Source organism: Larus michahellis, chromosome 3 (genome assembly GCF_964199755.1).
Source record: "Larus michahellis chromosome 3, bLarMic1.1, whole genome shotgun sequence".
Taxonomy (NCBI): Eukaryota; Metazoa; Chordata; class Aves; order Charadriiformes; family Laridae; genus Larus; species Larus michahellis.
The window spans coordinates 21,921,057-21,944,008 of NC_133898.1; the positions used below are offsets into that span (position 1 = coordinate 21,921,057).

General features: G+C 40.9%; 1 long non-coding RNA gene across 1 annotated transcript in view; it reads left to right on the plus strand.

Moving 5' to 3' along the window:
• LOC141740022 (uncharacterized) overlaps positions 1-22,333 on the plus strand; it is a 65,248-nt gene extending 42,915 nt beyond the window's left edge. The window contains exons 2-4 of the long non-coding RNA XR_012585858.1: positions 1,500-1,588; positions 19,687-19,799; positions 21,176-22,333. This is a non-coding gene — a long non-coding RNA (uncharacterized LOC141740022). The remainder of the gene's footprint in view (positions 1-1,499; positions 1,589-19,686; positions 19,800-21,175) is intronic.
• Positions 22,334-22,952: the final 619 nt, after the last annotated feature.

A 22,952-nucleotide genomic window follows, 5' to 3' on the forward strand; every position in this document is an offset into this window, starting at 1 on the left:
GTAATTTAGTAATGAATCTGAGCTGTCAGAAGGCATTTTATGGATAATCAGACATTCCTGCAGTGACTGAAGAAAATTGAAAAATAACTCTGTGGATGCAAGACTATCTGAAATAAGTATTTTCTCTGGAAGCAAACAAAGAACCCTATGACTTTTAGAAAAGTATTACACTGTAAGTCGACAAGGGCAGCCACTGGAAGCAAACAAAGAATCAATTATGTCCTTATTATTGATTCAGATTAGTAATTTTAAGTAGTGGTCTCTGAGAAGTGAGTCCTTCTAGATTCCCAGATACTCTGTGTGCAGATGCATTATCCAGCCCCCAGGAAGGGGAAGCAGGAATTCTGCATTACAGCTTGCAAATCACACTGTCAGTTTTGAAAGGAGAGGCTCGGTTCTCCTTTCATTTTACTTGAATGAAACTGCTGACTGTATTGGATTCAGTTTTTATTTCCCCTAGAATAAGGGAGGGTATAGCTGGCTGTGTGTTCTTGCAGGGCATATTAGGGACAGGCAAACTTGAGAAGTTTTGGAGGCTTAGTTGGAGCCACTGATGTGTAGGAAAGTCAATAAAACCCGTTGCCTTTGGATGTGGTAGCAGTTCACTCCCACTCTGAGGGTGTTAAAGACTTGGAAGTGGACAAGAGCACTTATAAATCTCTTTTACCCTAAGTCTCCTCTAAATCACTCCGGGGAGAAGATCTGATGTTTCTCTCGGTTGTGTTATTGCTGTTGCTTTTGCTCTTGTGTAGGTAATTCCTGGGGAATTTTGAGACTGTAAAGCTGTTTGGTTTCTGATCAGATCCAGTGCGGTTGTTGCTCCATTCAACTACACTTTTACCAGAAATGATTTGCAAACTGATCTAGTCATAAAGAATATTTGTGGTTTGTTTTTTTTTTTTTAATCTTCTCCTGTGTTAGAGTATTATAAGGAGACATTCCTGTACAATCACTTTACAGAGTGATTGTTTAAAAAAGCTGATCTTGGATGCTATTTCAAGTATTAAAATAAATAGCACTAGATGTCAACTTTACTCTTTCTTGTTTGTGCAGCTGATATTACTTTTCCTCATTTTTGTTGTTTACTGAGTTTACTGAATGCTAAAAGGGGTCAGCTCAACTCATATTTCTGGTCTGCTTTACTTTATGGTGTAGTGGAAGGAAGTTTTCAAAAGAAAACAAAGATTTGTTTTTTTGCAGAACTGAAAATAAAACATATTTCTGTTGATCTACGGATTTTTTTTTTCCTAAACCTATTTGGGCCCTTTTTGTTTCCTACAAAGCTTAAATATAAGCTTAGATCAACATGACAGGTTCTCTTCAGCGCTGTGAGAATGAATGTAAAATGTTTTGGAAAATTTCTACCATAAAAAATCCTTAGACATAATTAGCAAAAATAATATCTCTCATGAGAAACGACAAGATGAAACGTATCAGCTGGCAAGAAGTAGCTAGCTCCAGTGTTAAAAGTTTCTCAATATTGTTTCCTTTTCCCATAGATCACCGCTTGGAAGGAGCCACAATATCGAGTCTATGCACTTATTCTGCACTCTGGAATGGGGCCCTGCTCTTTTGTTCTGGCTATCTGGTAAGTCTCCCCACCCCAGGCAAGAAAATCAAAGATGCTGGTGAGAGAAAAGCACCTTGAAGATAATTCTTTCTTCTCACAATGAGTTACCTAAATACTGCTGCTGTAGTGTTTGGCGGTTGTGAGGTTTGCAGAGCTCTAAAGCATTTGATCATCCCAGGGGTGGGGGAGGAGCTGAAGGACATATCTTACTTTTGATGAAGCACGGAGGAGAAAGAACAGGGTAACAGACTATTTATAAAGGCTGCTTGCCAAATCAAAGCCCAGGCTTTAATTACATCTGTGCACACCGTAGCCATGTTTAACTTGTTAGCATTTTGCCTTTTATCTGCAAAACCTGGCACCTGTTGATGTGATTGACTATGAGTAAGAGCATGGATTGAGGCTGAAAATCAGTCACGAGCTCATTTAAGATAACCTTTTTAAAGTTCTGCCTGCTTGTGAAGCATTCACTGATGGTTACTGATTGTTCTATGTCCTAAGACTGCCCGAGTCAGACGGGAAGACTTGGTACCTGAAGGGGACTAGGGAGTGGGCAGAAGCTCTTTGGAGTTGTGTGGGAACTGAAGGGTTGCTCTGGGTGTATGGTGTTGTGTTCAGGGTTTGATTTCCATAGAGGCTGTTCATTTAGGCAGAACGATTAACACTAGCACTTTACAAAATCAGTTGAACCTTGTAAACAGGCTTGTCACTTCAACAGAGACTCCAAGGAAGTCCAGCTGGGCTTGAATTCCTGTTTCTTTTAGATAGTCTTTATCTAGGTCAGGGTTGAGGTTCTTGCTCAGAGCACTTCATGATGTCATTGCTGTTGGATTGACAAAGATTTTTCCAGTTTCTAGTCCCCAGATACTGCAAAACAGGGGTGCCCTTTAGAATTTTTGTAAGGTCTGGCAGCAGCCTCTGGTCCTGTTTCAGGCCACGTACAGGGAGTTTAATAGAGAACTCCTTGCTGCAGGCTTAAGCTTTTCATTTTGTCACTCTCTTCTGTCAATATTACATTGCCTTAGTGGATGCCTCTTTGACCTCACATCTCACCTCCTTCCTCACTATTAATTTTGATCAGGACTGAAATCTAGTGCCAATTATTGGTGCATTGCTGTACTGAAAATGACTTGTGGCTCCCTGGATGGCAGCACTCATATCTGTGCTTTTGGCACAAATAGCTGGGTGCAGGCGTTCAGGTAAGAAAGATGGGGTGAGAGCCACACGTTGCTGTCCTCTCTTGGACGCCATTGGCTAAATGGGGATGATAAGGAGTCATGGACCCCTGAATCAAGTCCCCACCAAAGGAGTCAATGTCTGAAGTTAAACAGTCTGCAAATTCCCTTTTTTTTTTTTTCTGTGTTGGGTGATAGCAGCGTGTTCTTTCACAGCAGAAGGATGCACTTTCTGTCCCACGTCTGTTTGCTTTTCAGTCACTATCATATGAAAAATTGCCAGGGTATTAGCAAGGTCGCTGGCTTCCTTAAAGCTAACCAAGGTCTGTACCCTGATTTTTTTTTTTAAACAAATAATCAATGTCGTTTTCAAACTCAATTAGGAATTAAAACCTTTATTCTGCAATAATGGCCAAATGAATGCTGTTCAGAATTGAAGCTGGTTTGTGTTGCTTTCCTCAGAGAAATGCATCTGTTCTGGGTTGGGTGTTTTTTTTTTTTTCTTTTGCCTCCGTTGGCACATTTATTTGTTTGTGTTGCATAGAGAACTGAGTATGTTATGAAGCTAAATCTTTCCTACCAAGCAGCAGCTCTGGCTCAGCTTTGGTGGTTATTTAAAATCTCAGAAGAGAATCATCAGCTGCTCCACTTGTACATTCAAACACACAAGGTGATATGCTAATTGGGCTTTCATTAGTGCTTGACTGACGTCACCAACAGAGTAGAAAGAAAGGGGGCTAAGCAGATGAAGTACTTTTCCACTGTTGAGCTGGTACTGATGCAGCTATGTACTATAGCTGCCTTTTTTTTTTTATTTGGAGCAGTTCTAATTTTCTGTGTGACTGCATCTGTGCACTGTAGCATTCAAATATTGCCCTGGTGTATTACACTCAGAGCTGAGCTTTTTATGAAAAAGGGAAAGGGAAAAGAGGCTGTGTAATTCCTCTTTGTCTTTAGCGGTATTAGCGTCTGGGATAGATTCAATTAGGTTAGACAAGTAAAATTTTATGACATGACTCATCAGTGCTGTTCACATATGGGTACATATCTGCATGTTTAGGCAGTCTGTTTCCTCTGAGAAATATAGATACCTTGGATAACAAACAGCTGCGTGTCATTTAATGAGCAAGTAAGAGGCAGAGCCCCTTTTTTCCAGGAGGGTGTCCACAAAGTGAGCTCAAGCAGAAATTGTAGCAGAATTGAAGCAGAATCTGTTCTTTTTGCAGAGTTTACAGTAGAAACCTTTGCAAACAGGAGCTTTTACGTGGGTATAGCAAGCATCTTTAGCACTATAGTACATTAAGGATCTAAATCACGTTATGGGGTGTATATATAGTACTGCATCAGAAGTCCACAGAGCTGCGTTCGATTTGTATTTTCACCTCCAGAGGTTAAATACTTCATCTTCTAGTGCCTCAACTACCCCATCAATAGGCATAATATCATCCTGTATAAAATGTTTTTCTGTGACAAGTCTAAGATGAGCTAAGCCTGCATCTTCAGGAATTAAAAAAATCCAAATGTATTTTCATCATGATAATGCTCCAAAGAAGGAGCAGATTTGCTTGATAGGAAACGATTTTTACTCAGTATTAAATGAAATAAGTTGATATTGGAATTAATTAAATATAATTGCCGTTGCAAGTGGATGGTTGTGAGTTGGAGAAATATTTTTGTCTTGTAATAAATTAGCTCAAATATAATAAAAAGGGCAAAGACAGAAGGGAACTCTGATGTTGAAAAGGACATAGCAATGCTATTAGGATGATTTCTTTTCAAGTCAGAAATTGAGAATGCAGAACTATTTATTGCTTTAACTTCAGCAAAAAAATAGTGACAGCAGGGACCTTGTTAAACTGGGACACATATTTCAGTGACTAGAAACCTATTGTAATCACAATTACAGAGATATAATCTTGGGCTTTAGTCCATATGTCTGTCTTAAAGAGAGCTATTAATGCCCTTGGTTTGCTTCCAGCTTGCAGACAAAGATACTTAACTAAACGTTTTCTTTTTGCTGCTGTCATTAGCTGGGGTGCATGGACAAAATGACTGGGACTATCTTGTTCCTTAGTTCAATTAATAGACCTCTGCTGTTTCTTGAATATAAAAATCTGACAACAGAGGATGAAAAATTATTCCAAAGTCTGTCAGTGGGACGAACAAACAAAATCCATCATGAATTTAAACGGAGCCATGTATTATAACCTCCTGCCTTTCATTGGACCATGGATCTCTTTCCTGTGTAATGTTTATATGTTTTTTGAAGTGTGAGTACAAGGACAAATTCAAGGAGTTGCTGAATCCTTTGTCACGAGCTCCTGTTATAGTTCATTTACTTCTCATCCATCATGCTGGAGAAGAGCTAGGTGAGGCCTCTATTGAGGAAATGTGTGCAGTAGGGGTACAACTTACAACTCCTTCCACTCTTCCAAGAGGAATCAAAACCCTGGGTAATAGTTGAAGAAACTGAGCCCAGGTACTCCTCTGTGATATGACTGGTAGTAACAGCAGACTTGCAGGAATTGTGTGTTTGCTCTATTTCTGCCTAGGAGTTGCTCGTGAATTGGTTGATGATTGCTATCACCAGGGTACTCTGAGTCCCAGGAGTGGTGATTGTAAATATATGCTGTTTTTTAGGACTGTCGTTTCAATTGTCTGGGACCTGTGAGGGTAAACACTGCCGTATAACTGAAATATGTAGAAATAAAGGGATGTGCAGGAAATAATCCCAGCCAGCAGTGATGTATTTTACTCTCTAAATTGAGTTCTTCACAAGAGAATTGCTGTTAATGAAGACAGCCCCACTTAATAATCTCTTTTTCTTATAAAAGCAGTAACTGTTGTCAAAAGGGAGTGGGTGGTCGTGGCCCAGAAGCAGCTTGTTTGCCCACCAGATGGAGCTAAAAAAAATCTGTCCAGGCTTGTCGGGCGCTAGTCAGTGCTCCAGAACCTCCTGACCTAGGGTCCTCTGGCCCAGTTAATGCAAGGATTTATTGCCAGCACCCCCACTGCAGCTCCCTGCTCAGGGCTGTGCTCTCCCAAGAGGTGGATGCAGAGGCTCTAGGTTCACTGCCTGTGTTTGCCCTGCTGTGCCTCAGTCCATCAGCGTTTCAGTTTATGCTTTTTCTTTCCTGATAACACTGTTATTAGCAGTAAAATTGGCTGAGGGAAGAGGTATGGGAGGTCCGCTTAGTACGGCAGAGGGGAGGTACTGTGTCAAGGATGTTGGTGGCACCAAGCGTTGTGGGAGGGCGTTGAAAAGGTACCTTTGAAACTACCTTTGAAAAGGTAGTTTACAGAGTCCTTGGTCTCCTCTGAGGTGTGCTGTGTCTGAGGTGACAGCAAACCTTTCTGGTTGTCCTGTTGATGAGACACCATGGGAGTTAATGGCCACTCCCTGCCAAGACAAGCACCACCTTTTTCTTTTAAAATGAACCTGCTGCTAATTCTTTATATCCGAGGGTTTGTAACTGTGGGAGTCCTTGTGTACTTTTCTGGGTGAGTGTCCCTAAAGGCTGACACCAAGGTGTGAACACACCAAGGTGTTCACAACTTGGAGGAGTTAATTTAAAAAAACATTAAATAATTGTGGGAAAGGAGGGCAAAGGTAGTTACACCAAGCACCAGGTATTTAACTTCTTTAGCTGTTTTTCCCTTTAGGAGTTCACAGCTGTTTACCTAGTTTGTCTCAAGATTTTTTTTTTTTTTTTTTAAATCAGTGGTGTCATGATTGTTGGATATGTCAGATGGAAGGACAACAAGGCTTTTAAAGCCTTTGGTTCTCACGTTTGTCAGGGTTAAAATGGAGTGGAGAGGAAGGTTTAATTGAAAAAAAAAAATAATTCTGTTATTCTAGTTAAAATTGCTTGCCAAAGTCATTTTGACAAATGTGCTCATTAGTGAAGAAAATAATACGAATGGCTTAAACATTACAGATAAGGGAACATAACAAGGAAGAAAGCAACTTATGTACTGTTTTATAGGAATTTCCATTGCGTATAATCAGGAGTAAAGTAATAGAAGAACATAATTCACCTATGCTTGAGGTGAATTAGAGTAGGTGAATTAGGTTCTGGCTTCTGAAAACCCTGCTCTGGACTCCTAGAATAGATGGCTTGAATAGAGATTTTGTTCCAGAAGCAATTTTTTTTCTCTCAAAAAAGATCATTGCCTCTAGCAGCAGGACCCGAGCATTTTATGTGCAATCAAAAAGATGGCTTAATTAGCATAACAGAGATTGAGTGGGATAAATCACGTGGCTGAATGATGCTGTGAAAGGAAGCAGCGTGCGGGTGGAGGGGTGAGGGAGTAGGAGGTGGCAGAGAGTTAGGGAACCCATGGGGTTGTTCAGAGACCTACAGTGTGGTGAGAGCTGGGCCAGCAGAACGTTTCAGGGTGAAGAATAAAGGCGATGTTATATTGTCTAGAGATGGATGGCAAACCAGAATAAAGCTTCTATCTGAACAACAGACTGATATCAGGGAAAAGTGTTTAATGTTTTTGTTTGGTTTTTTTTTCTCCCTAGGCTTCATTTAGAAAAAAATAAAAATATTAACAATCATCAGGTAGGTGCTGCAGCTACCCTCGGTGAAAATGGGTAACAGCTTAGATTAATATAGGGAAATAGCAAATTGGAGGGGAGTTGAAAGGGTTAAGAGCCTGACTCAGTAAGGAGCTGGCAGGAATTGCTTCTGTAAGCTGGTAAACGATGGATGAAGCCAACGTTTCAAACAGCTTTGAAAATGGAGGTAGTGAGGTAGGGAGGGAAGCAGAGATCTTCAGTTTTCAGGAGTGGGACAAAAAGTTTAGAACAAACCATCTTGAATATAATGAGGTGTTAATAAGCAGCCAACGGCATTAAATCATGACAACAACCTTAATTTCCTTCCACATTGAGGTAGCAGACTGTGTCAATAAGGAAGACAACTTCTGTCTTCACTGCAGGAGAGCTTCTTGATGCTATTTTGAATGACGTTCCACTGAACAAGATAAAGACACACAGAGTGACGTGAAATGAGAATAGTAGTGTAAGGGGGAGAGTCTTGAAGAGTAGCCATTTGTGAGTTTCTGTCAAATGGGGAGGATGCAATGTGTGGGATTCCTTGGGGGCGTGTAGTGGCTCTAGTGCATTACTTAGAGCAGCAATTTGTGCGAGGAACTAGAAAATATGCCTATTGCGTTTCTAGGCCATGCTCACCTGGAAAGGCTGCAAGCATTTGGATGAAAGAATTAACATTCAAAAGAATCTTGACAATTAGAAGAACTCATTTGAATTAAGTGGGATTCAGTTCAAGGACAGGTACAGAGTCCTACGATGAGGTATAAATTATTTGCGAGATTAAAAGATGAGGAATGAACGGCTAGCTGGCAGTCTCTCAGGAAAGGATGTGGGGTTATAGTGGGTAACAAACAAACACTAGTTGAGGCTATCGTAGTGGTGTAAGGAAGCATAAACAAGACCATACCATGCAGAACACAGGAAACGGCCTTTGTGCTGTGTTTGGCACTGGTACAGCCACAGCTGGAGCATTTTGTCTTGTTCCGGGCCCCACACAGAGACTTGGACTGAATGGAGATCAAGAGATCTGGAGAACACAGGCAGTGAGGAAAAGTTGGAAGAATTAATTTATTTAATCTAGAGACAAGGTAACTGCAGTGTGGTGAAAATTCACAAAATAAAATGACTACCTCAAAGAAGGAGGTATGCTCCGTCTGTGGTACAGATAGTACAAGAAGTGGTAGGCATCAACCCCACTGGAGGAAATCTGTATTAGATAGAGGGAAAGGCTTTTTAACAGCAGGGATGTGTAAACTACCGACATATAGATTTTTAAGAGCAGGGTAAACAAATTTCTGAGAAAAAATTAACGGGTACTATTGCTACTGGAATGGGACAGAGGATGAGCAAGGCTGCCCTTCTGTCCTTTTTCTAGACTTGTTCTCTATAGTTGTCCTACAAAAGAGCCATAGACACCTGTTTGGGCACCATAGGTACATGAGAACACCCAGTTCTCATGTTTTGTTTTGGTCAAAAAAGCAGTAGTGACCAGAAAAGAAGCACCTGCTTGTCCCTAAGCTGGTAGGAGATGTTCAGCCTTCCTGCAAAACTTAGTGTAGTGATGGGGTGATGAGGAAAAGGAGAGCGTCAGACTTTCCCCTGCTGATAGCTGGCCTGTGCGAGAGCCAAGTGATTCTGCCAGTCTCTTTGGTGATGGAGTCATGATTGGTTTTTTTTGTTTGTTTGCTTGTTTTTTTAAAAAAAAAGAGGGTCTTAAATCCAGGTGCTGCTTTGCAGGGTCAGCTCCAAAGTTCTGCAGGGCACTGCGCACGGCATGTGACAAAGCAAACCAAAAGCAAACACACAATGTGCATTATGTGAAACTTCAGGTCAAACAAAGCTGGATTTCTAGATCCTGGAAAAGTGGGATCTTCTAGTTGAAATTACAGAAAATCCCAAATAGTAGACCTAAATTCAGTATTTTGAAAAATACAGAGTGTTCCATAGTTATGCAATAGATATCACCTTGATTGTAATTATGTGAATTAGATTCTAATCAAATAGTTCCTTATGATCCTTGTAAGCAAGTTACATTTGTCAACGCTTTGCAGTTGTTAGCAAGTAGTAATCTAACTGATTATAATGACATATTCCAGTGTGACTATACCTCTTTTACAGATGATATATTGTATTCTGTTTCTGTGTAGAGAGAATTGTATCTAGTATGAGAGAAAGTAGTGGGGAGTGCCAGCCCTATGTATTGCTGGATGCCACCGGTCCCTTGTTATTATGTGTGCTTTGGAAAGTCATTTGTCTTTTTTGGGAAAATGGGGTACAAACAGTAGAAGCGGTACATTTATAACTAACTGGAAGTTGAGTATACTTAATAATTGGAATAGCCTGAGAACCTTGGATTGAAAATGCCATAGAAAAACAACAGGGTGAAGCTATAGAATCCAGTTTTCTTCCTCTTGGTTTGTGGTGTAGCATCGTGCTGCCATGCTTTTTCTATATCCTGTGCCCCAGGGGGAAGGAAAATGATAGTGGGTGTCTCAAGTAGATCGTCTGGTAAATGGAGAATGATTTCCACTTAAAGAAAAATGACCTTTGCCGTGTTTCTTCAGATGGTGCCATCATCTTGGATTAGTCTCTTGCATTTCACACTGGCTTGCTAACAGAAAACAACCCTTTTGCAGTGTAAAGGAAAGAAATTCAGTTATGTTTTTTTTTTTTAAGCTATCATATTAATTTATGAGAAAACTTTACCTTGGTGCTAAAAATATTGCCAAATAGCCAAATGCCAAATTTTAAATGTAATCAAATCACTCTTCTTCTGATATTAGTCCATCGGTCTAAAGAATTTCATTGGTTTTGACGATGGTGAGAAAACACTATGGAAACAGAGGACTCTGCTTTGTTTTGAAGGATGACTCTGTGAGAATGAAGCTGTAAGCGTATGAAAATCAGGGAGACAAGGAGAAATTTTGCATTAGGTTCCCACTAGAACAAATTTCATAGCTTGTTAGTATTTCTCTGGTCAAGGAAGATATGCTGTAAGACAAGCTTTTCTTACAGTATTTCAGGAATTTGGCTTCTGGCATGGTAAGTCAATGGAAGTTGAACCACTAACTTTATCAGAGTGCTACTTACAGACAGGATACGAAAGGAATAGAAGTGATAGGGAAAAGGGCAGTATGGAGATAGGAAAAAAAACCACCACCGCATTATATGACCCCGCTCAACTGTCACATACGGTTTTCTCTCAGTTATGCCTGTATGTACCCACGATTTTTAGTGCTATTTTGTGTGTCCCTATGACATAAATGGCACAATGTCAGGAAACAGCTGTCTTTATTACTTACTGTGCACAGGAACTACTGTGTCTCAAGCGAGGAGAAGCAAAACTGCCTCTCTTTCTATATGTTTTCATTTTTCATAGGTCTGTCTTTGTATTTAAAATGCAGCTTTTGCTATCACAGTGAGATAAAAGAGCTGCTAATTGCATACGTGTTCAAGGACAGCTTGGAAATGATAACGGAGCTGGATTATTTCAAATGAAATGCAGCAAAGGATTTGAAATTTAAACTGGGAGGTGGAAAAAATGTGGAGAGGTCATTCCAAAATGGATGGCTTAAATGAGGAAGTGGTTAGAAGCTGGGACTGGAGCTCTGGAGAGCTGGGTTTGGGTCCTGGCTCTGCTGCACGCTGGATGCGTGAACTTTGCCAAATCACTTCCTAACTCGCTCATGCGTTTCATCCTTCATTTTTACTTTATGCCAATCAGTGTAGGGACTAAGTCCCAGCATGAGGATTTTAGTGTGGTGTACAGTGGGAGCTGCTCTCATCTGAGGCCTCCGAGTGCAAAGATAGTTTGGAGGATAAATGATGACAATCACTGGAGTGTCTGAAATTCACTCAAGTACTCGTCCAACTGAGTGAGTGTTTGGGGCTATCTGGAAAGATGACATGGAAAATAATTTTCCAGTGAACGAGACTTGTGTTTATCCTGTGCCATCTGACTAAGCAGCAAGAAGTTATTGCTATCTGAAAGAAAAGGGTCAAAAGTGAGCAGTTACGGATGGAGGGAAAAAGCATTGACCATCCCCATCTGCCCTCAGCAGCTTCCTGCACTGCAGGTAAAAATGTTTCTCTCAATCTATTATCCTTAAGTTATCGCATAGACCTGGTTGAACAAAACTGCAAATAGACACAGTGTTTGCTACCTCGGAAGCTGTTTGGGGAAGGAGGAATAGGACTAGCTACTTCGATAGGGTGCAACCAAAGAGTCAATAACTGAGACAGAAAGCTAAGAGGACATCCTTCGCCAAAACCTTGCTGTGTGCTAAGGCAATACAAATACAGTCCAGACAGACAACAAAGTAGTTTGCATGAAATCTGCAATCACTTAAACATCGTTGCTTCAAATTAGGCCTGAATGGAACCACAAGATCGTTCTCACTCCAGAACATTGAGAAAGTTTGGAGGACAGTATTAAATTTGCATCCAAACTCAGATGCTTAGATATTTCTGTTTCCTGGCCCTATCCAAGATCTTGAATGTGAATGCCCATCAGATGCAGTTATTTTAATGTAAGTATTTTGGCTTGACTGCATATATAATCTTAATCTATATTCACACAGCAGCATGGATGGCGAAGGATCCATGTTCTAACTAGACCTCTATGGAATGTTTCGTGTTGTAAATGACTTTTGGAAGTCTCATCTGATAATGTTTTTTTTCATTCTCTGTGGAATACAAGTAGATGGGAGCAGATAAACAGAATTGGTATGCTGGAAGCCATCCATATACTGAAACAGGGATGGTGCAAATGTCTTCTATTCCAACATGCAGATGGATAGAAATACATCTTTCCTGCATCTTGTGTCTAGAAAATGTCTTTCAGATACATGCTGCACACTTAACACTTAGATTGGTGTGTTGTACACCGACTTTCCACAATACTGGCACGTGTAGAACGCTTCTTTTGCCATACGCTACTTCTCAGGCATATTTAATTTGCAGAGATGTAGTTCTCTCACTCCTCATCTAGATGGTCTGTTCACAGTACCGCAGATCATGCTGGATTAAGTAATCGTGCCAAGACCAAGCTCTTTCAGCACCAGAGGCTGAAGATAATGGGGAAGAGAGTTTTAACTACAGGAGGTAGGGACATGCTTGTGTTCTCTGCCCAGTAAGATGCTTTCTTGATTAGTTACATCAAGTAGTCTAAGAAAGAAGGCGGCTTCCAGTTACAAGGCTGATAGTAGTTTAGTCCCTGTCCATAAATCATCTGTACTCTCACTTAAATAACTTTGGTCTTTTTCAAATAAGGAGTTAATATTAGCCTGAAAATAGCGTGTCTTTCTTTATGGATGAAGTTCTTTATGTATTACTTTACTTTGAGACTCTAGCTTGGTTAGCTTGAAGCTGTCATGCAAGATTTCTCAAGGAGAGGCACTGGATAGATAAGATTATCTAGATGTGTGCCTGATCCAGTCCAATACAGGTAGGTAATTATTGATAATGTATGTATTTTTTAGTGTCTCATGTTAGTTTGGAGCCAGTGTTGTGACTTGGTACTACCCAGTCTAATTTCTAGATAAAGTTAATGAAGTTATTTAAATGAGAGTCTGGAGGATTAGCTAACATAGAGGGACTCTTTGCTCACTCCTCTTCTGTTTAAATAAAAAAGTTCTTGATAAAATGTGTGAGCATATTTTTAACAGGCTCAGCCCCTGACACTGTTTGAAATGGTGGTGACTCTGTTGATTGTACATTAATGAGGAATTATAGTAACCTACTCTTGGATGGATAATTGAAATTAGAAAAGGGGCTACAGTGGTGCTTTTGGGTCCTTGGGACATAACGGATTGCTATTTCACAGAGAGATTAGTGAAGGCACTAACCCAAGCTGTAACTAAAATGTCCAAAAAAGACAAGCTTTGTAGTGAATCTGTGGCTTGTGAAACTTACTACGTCCCCAACTTCTGTTATTCTGGGAGCAAACAATAAAGGATGCTGTGATCACAGTCTCTTTCTTTTGCTGCCACTTTAAGGCAGCATGTTATAGTTCTCCAAACGTGCAGGAATTTACAGCATGTCCATACTTGTGTCTTCCAGGTTGATTGTTGAGGTTTGTATAGACTTATGATTAGAAATAGAGCTATTTCAAATTCCACACCGTCAATATGTGGTTACATTCATTTGACTGATTCTGTAATTAAATGGATTTACATGGATTACAGACAAATGACTTTAAGAAGTGACAAGGAGATGGCTAGTTAAAGCTGAGTTATATCACAAGCTTAGTGGTATGTCATGAGCTCCTCTGTGAAATCCAGCCATAGGTTAAGATTTAAAACGTGGAGTTGACAGCAGGTGGGTTCTTCTAGTAATTGTAACTGCTGAATGGTTTGCCCGTAAAAAAAATCTGTCCTTGTTTAGACATCTAGCTAGGAATTTGAGAGTCTACAGTTGGGCACACATTTATGAAAATAAACAGTCAAAATTTAAGAAAATTTCAAAAAGGTTAATTTTAAAAAGAAAAAGAGTGGAGCTTTAGGTTAAAGAAGACTTAAGAAAATAGGTAAAGGCTGGAAACTGTCAAGTAAGACAAGAGTGACCAGTGCTTTTAAGAGGGCTCTAGATTTTAAATCTAGATCTCTTAAAACTGAACTGTAATGAATAGCAATGCATGCAGGCTTTAACAACACTTTCTAATTTTTTCATGATAAAATGTGTGTACTATTGATTAAACGGATTTAACTCCAGCTAGGCTTGAAACGACGAGTCCAATGAAATCCAATTTTATTTTTATCATCTATGTGGCAAGTTGGTTCAGAGCATATTTCTCCTCCCTGTCCCTGGAGAACTGTCTGTCTAAGTACATATGTTCTTTCTCCCGAGTATGCTCTGAAATATGTTTTTGGTTTGGTATTTTTCTTTTCAGCGTAGCTGTCTTCTCACAGTCTTGTTTTTATCTCTTGATAAGATCAGTTTCATTGGTAAATCAGATTGGGGAAAGTAATGATTTAGAGAAATTTAGTGATAGAAAACAGATCTATGCTAAGATTAAGGGCTTGAGAAGCACTGCTGTTTGCTATACTGATAACCAAAAAGCTCTTAATTCCCAGATGTAAACAAGATAAGTATGTTACAACAGCACCTGCCTCAGAAGATTATTTTTTTTCCAGCATGTGAACTAGAAACACAGTTTTGTAGGGCTGAAAACTAAAGTACTGATATTATCAACAACTTATATTTCATTATTGCATATTTATACTTTGACCCAATTTGCTATCTTACCAGAACAGATGAAGGGCTAGTGTAAGGCAAGAGCACAGTTTAATCTGAAAATATTGTTTAAGATATTTTTAACTTAATAAACTGATCACCAGAAAATCAGTCTGCGCACTGATGTACTCTGGTGTGTCAGAAAAGCTCAGTTCGGACTTGGCTGTGGCGGAGGGAGATGTTGCTGCCCATGGTGTTTTCAGTGGTTTGCACAACTTGTATGGTTTGTTCAGTTGAACACCCCAGGTCCGCCCCGACTACTACTGAGTGGACAGGTAGCTTAAATGAGAATTGCAAATACATGGCACGTATTAGATTTTGTCCATGGTGAAATGTGGGCAAGCATTTCACAATGTGACCTACCGCTTCATTATCTTCATTTTTTGTCATCAGCTTGAGGCATCTCAATTCTGTGAAGCACCTAGAGTACGGACCAAGATTTAATACATGTCCTTCTCTCATGCTTCTTCAAGCTGTGTTCTTCTGTTTTAATTAAAGACTTCATTTATAACATTGAAAAATAATGATATCAAAAGAAAATAGGTTCCCTGGGGGTTCTTTCTGGTGCTGCCAAATGCTTTATGAGCCATCACTAGGAGAGCAGCGCCAGGATGATGTATGGAGCTAATAGATCAGCATGATGAGGTGGAGCTGGAAAAGAGAGGGTTGGATTTTTAAGAACATCTGTCTTACTGCATTGTGATTTCTAAGTTAATTTCTTTGTGAAGACCTGGCCAGTATGGTCAGATTTATACAGGGCAATTAGGAGAACAGAATATTTCAAGTGGTTGAGTTAATTAGCATGGTAGGTTCTTGTGTAATTTTTTCCACAGCTGTTGAGATGGCTTAGGATCGTTTAGCTTTATTCTCATACAGTGGTAAAGGAACTCAGTTTTACGGTCTTACATCATTGTACATCATTTTAAGCTCATAATAATTTGACTTAGGAGTTTATGTACTATTTTCATAAGTGCTTATGAAAATTTGATGATGATTCTCACTGAAAGTCAATGGGATTTAGAATTTCAAATGGCAAAATAACTTCTGAAAATTATACATTACTACTTCATGTATTCAGGAAGCTATGTCTTATTTGTCAACCTGGTTTCACACTAAGAAGATCAGGTTTTGGTTTTTTTCTAGGAGGACTAGTCATACCAGCCTCATCTTATGCCAGGTTTCTCACATGAGGATGAAATGAGAACATCCATTCAAAATTTGCTTTTTATTTTCAGTAAAGTCTTATTCTAGTCAAAGTAAGAAAGCCCAGTTTGGCCATGTATTTTCTCAGATCACGTTGTTTTTTTTTTTTTTTTCCAGACCAGTGGGCTCTATCAACCATCAGAAATTTCCCAGGAATCACAGCACCCCTTTGTTGTTACTGCTGTAATCAAATGTAAACCATAATGTTCATTATGGCTTTAAGACCAGCTGCAGACCACTTCCCATTACATCATGCAAGTCCAGCCTCAATTGTTTTGGCTGAGATTTTGTGGCTATTTGTAAAAGAGGAGCTTTCTCTGTCTTTATGCACCAGAGAGTGCCAAATGAAACACGTAGATTACAGGAGGAGGGTCTTTAAGTGCACACACATGGAGAAGATTTTCTGAGCAAATGTTACTGATGACTCTGTGGTATGGTGGAAACCCATGGGAAGAAGGCTTCTAATAAGCAAATAATATTTATAGTGGGATTAATCAGCAAGGGCCTTTTCAAATTGTGGATGCCCTTTTCCTGAGCTTTGAACCTAAATCCCAGAGCCTTAACAAACTTCACTGCAGACAGTAACAGCTTTGGAGCATGAACATGTCTACACAGTAGATAAGATTAACTGATTAATTTAAGCTCATAAAACAAAAGTCCTGCTACTGTAAAAAGTTGTCATGGTTGATTTTTGAAGGTCACTTTCTGCTATGGCAACAGAGGAGCCTTCCTTGTGAAAGGAAGGATTGTAACTGAACCAACGCGGAGAAAACTCAGAGGCAAAAAGAAGCTGCATCGGGATTTGCTGAAGGTATCAGCAATCCTTTTAGAGACCATGCAAGATGGGCCTTTCTTCCCCATCTTATCTATCTGGTTTATCTCTCTGGGTATGTTTACACTTGGCTTTTTCTACTGAAATTGAGCTATTGCTCAAGATAAACCTGAAATAATCAGTTAACCTGAAGTAGTTAACTATTTCTAAAGCAAGTGGATATATTGTCTTTACTGTTCTGGGTGAAATACATGGACAATCTGAAACCACAGCGCCTTCTCCTGTCAAGTTAGGACAGATTGAATGGGAGGAAGAGAGCTGTCTGCTGAAGCACCAGGGCTTTGTTGGTACCTCTTTGTATGTGTGCGTGGGACTTACGTACATGGGTTTTCGCCAGGTACTTTGCTCAGACTTCCCTTTGTATAGTTTGACTATTACAGGAATGCAGCTCTAGTCTGAAAGATATGTGAGACAAAAAAGGAGAAGGAAATACATGATCTGATGACCTCAGCTGGATCAGATCCCAAACACAACCCATCAAGAGTCGGAGCACAGAGGCAGAGAAAACGATATTGGTGTTCTCTAGTGCTGAATAATGTCTTTTTATGGTGATCATATTCATGCCCAGAAGAGGTTAAAAGCTGAAGGGCTATAGTAAAATGATTACCACATATCATTTTAAAACAGCATAAATAACACATTTTCCTTATATTTGCTATCTGATCTGACTACGCAATTAAAGCCAAGTGATGATCTTGCATTTGTTAAGAACAGTTTCCTGTATGAAAGCCCAGAGCTGGTACATAACCTAAACCCCATGTTAAAGTTCACTGCTAAAAGCATTATTCCTCTGACAGTTTAGAGCATGTGACGGCTTCGCAAGGTAGTGGCTCTATTTACAGGGTGTTACTCTGTATTAGGTGCTGCCAGCCATCTGTAAAGTGCACTGCAGCTTGTTATCACCTGCTTACAGGCATTAAAAAGACTGATGGACCAGATTCTCCTTTACAAAAAGCCCCTTTATGTCACTCAGGCTGGTTTAAAGAGACTCTGAACTGCAAGTAGTATAATCTGTTCCTTCTTTATGGTCCATCTGTACTTGCTGCGTTGCATAAGGGACCCCAACATAAATGAAGATGAGGTCATTGGGAACCTGGTCATGTTCAGCTGCTAGGTGGACAAAGGATCTCTGTAGAATATTCATAGTAACTCATTGGCCTTTCCGCTACTGTGAGCACCAGTCCTTAAATTTGTAAATCTCTCTGTGATGCATCTTGCCTGCCTTGCAGATGGGGAACACAGCGCACAGAGGGAACAGGCGATTTGCCTGCAGTGTGGGGCAGAACCCGGGTCCTGTCACCAGAAACAAGCAGAAAGATTTAATGCCATTCAGAACTAAGGTGCATGTGCAGAAAGCAGACTTTTTTTGACAGAAGAATTTTTTTTTTCCTTTTCTCCTGATTTCCCTTCAGAGGGAAGTAAATGTGATCAGAGTGCACAATGGGACCAGCAGCGGACAGCGTTGTGGAAAGCCATGGGACAATCCATTTGCCTGCCTCTTGCTGGTTCCCTGGTACTGCAGCCTCTGGTGTCCTGGGAATGGGCGACAGTCTACGTGGCTCTTTGCTCTGGAAATGTCAGGCTCCAGAAGCCTGGCCTCCTGAGCAGTGGGGACTATAGGGACCGTCAGAAACTTGGGGAGGGCTAATGCTATGAAACCAGGCTTTTGAAGGAAAATTGCCTGTCAGCTATGCCTGCTTTGGCAAAACAAGTCCATTTCTGCAAAAGATTAATTAATTTGCTGAAATCTGATGAAACGAGATATTTTTCCAATCGTCCTACCAGTGCTGCTCTCAGCACTGACTTCCTGGACTTAATCACCCAAGAGTGCTTCTTGTCTGTGTCTCTTGCCTTTGGCTCCTATGTGCACTAAGGGGAAATGCTTCAGCAGATAACTGGTTTTTTTTCTGTCAGTTGCTTCTTTATCTCTTTTATTAGGTTGTCTCTGCATTGCCAAATTTTGGCACTCGCTGATCATTGCTCTATCATATCCCCCAGCTGGAGGGAACTAAATCCACACTGTACTGAGACAGGAAGGTTGTAAATTAAGTGCATCGGCATAGCATTGTCTTGTCTGGAAATTGTCACATACCTTGCTGATTGCGACTCTTGGGGAATGACAGCAACATAAGTGGTGTAAAAACATTTATAGTCAACCATGCACCCATATGAAATCTTCCCTGTGATGCCGCTGATAGATCATAGCGTACTCTTCAGTGCCTCACACAGGAGAGCACACTCGGGGGGTTTGGGAATGTTAATGTGGGTGTTTTTGTAATTTGTTTGCAAGAAGCTGAATGCCAGACCTGAAGCGTCACAGGTCGGAGTGAGCTCACCCTGGCTACCCGTGCTGGGGAGTGCCTCTGTGACCACGCTGCCTCCATGCCATGTTTCTGCCCTGCCTGGGCCCGAGTGTCCCGAGTCACAGCTCTGCTGTCCAGAGGAAGCAACAGGGGCCTGTGGGTGTGGAGGAGGGCAGAGGGCAGGGCAAACCAGTGGAGTGCACAAAATGAAGCCACACCAAACTTGGCTTTTTTGCTTTGGCTTCTGTTAGTGATGCAAGTTAAAGTTGCCTATTCACATCACCACTCTGTCCTCCGAAGTTTTAGCTTATGACAGGGCTAGATAGCAGAGGGTCATCTGGTATTTTTCCTTGTTACACTTGGAATGCTCTAATTAGTATGTTTATTGTCTCTTTATACTCAAACCCAAAGAGAGGTAGGAGAATATCTGCCTGGAAATGTTCCTTTTTTGAAATAATAACATTCTTCTGCAGCGTTGCCCGTGGTGAACTCTATTAAGAATGGCATAGAATAAAACTTCTCACAACACTCATTTGGGGATACCTGTATCTCAGCAGCAGTTGAAGAGGCAAATCAAATGTTTGCAATGATCGGGAAAGGAACAGAGAGCAAAATTGAAAATGTCACTATGCCACTGTATAGATCTGTGATTCACACAGACTTTGATTACCGTATGCAATTCCCTTCATTTCTAAAGGATATATTAAAGCTGGAAAAGGTTCAGAGAGGGGCAGCAAGTATAGAATTGTTACGGAAGATACGGAATAACTTCTGTGTGAGGAGTAACTTGGAAGACAATGTCTTTTCAGCCTGGAAGAGAGGAGAGGTGGGTGCACAATGTCGGTACCTCTGGGGCACCTGGGTAAGCTGCCTCTTCCCTGATGGTGATATGTGAAGCCAGAATCTGCCAGCCCTGGATGAGGTAGGTGACCCAACCCATTTCCTTCTTCTCCGGTTCTGAGTTGACACAGGAAACCCTGAAGTCTGGCTTAGGCGCTGCAGCGATTGGAGTACAGTTCATGTTTTTGCAGAACTCCTGTAAAAGTGCATGGTCTCCTCCTGTTACACCTTATTCTTTGGCTACTTGGACAGGGAGGTTATGAATGTGAATTGTAGAGATGTCTGAAGGCAGAATGATCATTTGCTTTTTACCCTCTGCCGGTTCTTTTCCTTTTTTTGTTTTAAATTGTGGTGCGAAGTCCCCACAATCAATTATACCTGTGTGCGGCTAGCGTAAACAAAATGGAGGATCAGCGAGCTGGAACATAAGGTCAACAGAGACAGAGTTATCTTTTCTGCATCTTATGGATATTATTGCCTCTAGTCCACAAGGGAGATTAGTTGATGCTGTAATCAGCAGCAAGCTCCTCATTGGGTTCTATTGCCAGTCCTTCACAGCCAAGATTTTCTTGCCTATTTCTTTTTATTATTATCACCTGGATTTTTCAGCTTATGACTTGGGGTGTTTGAATCTCCAAAGGTTCACAATTGCTTTTGCAGTGTGGCCTGCCTCTCAGAAGTGCTGAGAATTAGCAGCTGCTCTCACGTTCAGTGGGAAGTTTGACTTGAACTTCTTTCAGGAATTTCTTTCTGAATTTCTTTCAGAAATGCCTGTTGTTTCTGAAATGATGTTACTCTACAGAAGTTATGATGCCTTCTGTCACTTCAGCATGCTCTGTTTATTAAACAGCATTTTTCCCCGCAGGGAATGTATGTAGTGGTTGCCCACAAACTTGCATCTCACAGAGCAGTAAACAGCACTCATTGCTTCAGTGGCCTGTAGTGGCTGTAGGGTGCTGGTCTCGCATCTATTCAGGAAGATGTTACAAGCCTGAGAAATGTGTCTCAAATTTCCCTCAGTTGGAACTATACTTCTGTATGCTGGAGGAAGTAAGGGCAAATGGCCCTGTAAAAATAAATGGCATGGGAAAGGATGTATGCCCTCCCCTGTAGCAGCAGTTTTCTGTGGAGTGCTGCCCAGCTTGTGCAGGTAAGGTAAATCCAGCTCTCCTAGTCCACGGTCTTTGGGACGGTTGTGGCAAAGATAGTGTCACTGTCAGGATCTGTCACAGAGGTCTATGCTGTGCTTGGATCCCCCTCCACCCCAGCATTGACAAGTAACTGGAGAAGCATCCCAGAAAGCAAAGGCTCTGACAAGATGGAAGGGCAGTTGGCCCCAGTGCTGTCCAGTTGGTCCCTGTTGGTCTGAGTAACAGCATTGTTGAGAGACACCGCGTGTCTGCCACCGGGAACAGCAGCCTGCACCATCCTGACTGTCCCTTATTTTGCTTTTGACAGAGCAGCTGTCTCTCCTCCTGTCTGGAATAAAGAGCTCTTGCCCTGATTAATAAATATCCAGTGAAGCCACCTGAACATCTAGGGGGAAAATCTTATTTCCCCTTCCACTCCCCCACCTGCCTCCCTGCTGCTTAACAGCTTCACTGGGCTGCGTCCTGTCCTTCACCGTCCCCGCATGTCTGGAACAGCTCTTCCTGCGTAGCTGCAAGCTGCCCTTTCTTCTCATCAGATGAATAAAACATCATGGCCTTACGTCACGATAAAAGCTGCCTGGCTGCACTTTTTAAAATCTTCTGTTTGTTTATTTATTTATTTATCTATGGCATGCAGCACTAATATAATTTAAATGGTATATTAAAGACTGTTGTTATGAAGTTAAAAATGCGGGGCTGCTTCTTCCCTTATTGACTGGTGTCAGAGTACTGCTGGGAAATATTACCACATGCATTTTATTATTCAAGACGATGCTGATGTAGAAGTTTCCTGACTCATCTTTCACCATTTCCCTGACACTCAAGGAATTTCTTGCCTGGAGCCAGTGTGATATACATTAAAGAATTATTGTTACAATGTATTAGATTATATAAACGTGTTATTGTAAACCAGTGATTTTTTTTTTTTCAGTCAATAACTTAACTCATGGTCTCTGTCAGGGTGGGTGAGTCTGTGCTTTTAGGCTCTGAAATGCTGAACACCGTCATTCAAAAGGAGAGCGTTTTCCTGAAAGAAACAAAAGTATACTTAAGATACAGAAATGCCATCTTCCTCCTCCCATTTGAGCTAATACGAAATTTTTGCATATAGTCTAATAGGAAGAGAATGGGTAGGATGACGGATAACTAGACAGACTTTTGCAGCCACCTCATTTTATATCTGTGGAAAGCCATTAAGTTTCTGAGGGGAAATACCTCATTCATGTCTGTTGAAACGATTTCATCTCATGTGATGAATGAATCAGTGGGTTTATCAGGATGTGCTTGTTCTCCTCAACAAAAGGAGCTTTGGTTTGTTGTGGGAAAGGTAGTCTGACCTAAAAGCCTAGCCCGTAGTTGAGAGCAGGATGATGAATCTGGTAGATAGCTGAGACATGTTTTAACAAGGGAATATGGCTAATGTAAGGTGGAATCTCCTCTGGTTCCTGAATGTAGAAAGTATATATGCTGTTAATGGTTTGGGTTAGAGTATTTTGATCTTTGGCTAAAAAATTGGCATTTTTTGTGGACATTTTCTCTCTTCTCTCCAAATTTTATCACCATCTCAACTTGACTTCTCTTCGCATGTGTCTAAGTCATGACAAAATGCAGAGGAGGCGCCCTCATGGAAGTCAGTGAAGACATCCCATTGCCCGCAAGGATGCAGGTGTTTCACTCATACATATATCTCTGTATCTTACATCAAGTAATCACATGCTTTGGTCAACTATTGCCTATAGTTTGCTTGTCCCTGGTTCCTTGTCATTCTCTCCTATTTGATCCGTCCTAAAAGTAGGATGTGTTTTATAGCACATCTTGTGTCTTTTCAGGGACTTTCTAGTCCAGCTTTGACCCAGATAGCATAAGATTTAGGTAGGAGATCCAGCTTCAAAAGCAACCTCAGTTAGTAAAGGTCCAGGTTACCCATCTTCCAACGTGCAGGGAGGACAGATCCTGCTGAGACATTTGTAGGGCTGGAGAAAATGTGACGATGCTGTCCAGGTGTGGGTCTGACCACTTACAGCCTTCCAAAAGGTGCTTTGCGCTGCTTTTGATACTGTCAATATATGTGAGTATATATATGT